The following is a 454-nucleotide window of genomic DNA, read 5'->3' as shown; positions in this document are numbered from 1 at the left end:
GACGATGAAGAGTCAAATTATCATTATATTTATTCTTCTATGTCTTTTTCCAAGCCTAGGATAACCCAAGGGGTTGTGGTTTTTTTCCTACCAATCGGGGCCCTTCCTTCACCACCCCCTGTAGATGGTCTACATGGTTCATGTCTACTCATCTTACTACATGATGTTTATCTAGCCAACACTTAGATTCGACTCTAGCCAAACTTTTCTAATTCACMCYAACATTCCCCACTTGTCCGACTCCATACTCCAGTAACGAWTTTTTAAACAACTTTTTATGGGTATTTACATGCATACACACTACAAGAACATTAGGGTTAAAGAACGTCTAAAATGTATAAGTGTTTTAATAAAATGTTTTATATGAATTAATAAGTTTATAAGACCAAACAAAAAAGGCTCTATGTAAAAGTGTTACAATAAGTTTATGAGATGTTTTCAGGCGTTTTAACAA

This window comes from Cynara cardunculus, assembly GCF_001531365.2.
Source record: "Cynara cardunculus var. scolymus isolate 2C chromosome LG 6, CcrdV1, whole genome shotgun sequence".
Lineage (NCBI taxonomy): Eukaryota > Viridiplantae > Streptophyta > Magnoliopsida > Asterales > Asteraceae > Cynara > Cynara cardunculus.
This window is presented reverse-complemented; position numbering follows the sequence as displayed.